The sequence below is a fragment of the Acanthisitta chloris genome, unplaced genomic scaffold (genome assembly GCF_000695815.1).
Source record: "Acanthisitta chloris isolate BGI_N310 unplaced genomic scaffold, ASM69581v1 scaffold29923, whole genome shotgun sequence".
In the NCBI taxonomy this organism is placed as follows: Eukaryota; Metazoa; Chordata; class Aves; order Passeriformes; family Acanthisittidae; genus Acanthisitta; species Acanthisitta chloris.
In genome coordinates, this window is record NW_008665878.1 from 18,426 (window position 1) to 18,683 (window position 258).

Genomic DNA, 258 nt, shown 5'->3' on the forward strand with positions numbered 1-258 from the left:
CCACAGGAATGTGGTTCTGCCTTCCCAGGGCTGTGACCCTACTGCCACAAGGACACGGCTCTGCCCTGTCAGACCGTGTTCCTGGGGCGCTGAACTCACAATGTGCTAAAACACCGCTATTTCCCCGCTCAATCCCTGCTCTTCGAGCTCCCAGAGCTCTGGCTCACGGAGACAGTGTCCTACCTGCCCGATGGATGACCTCCATCCCCCGGGATTTTCCATCCCAACAGCGATTCCCCTCCCGCAGCGAGCCCCGGT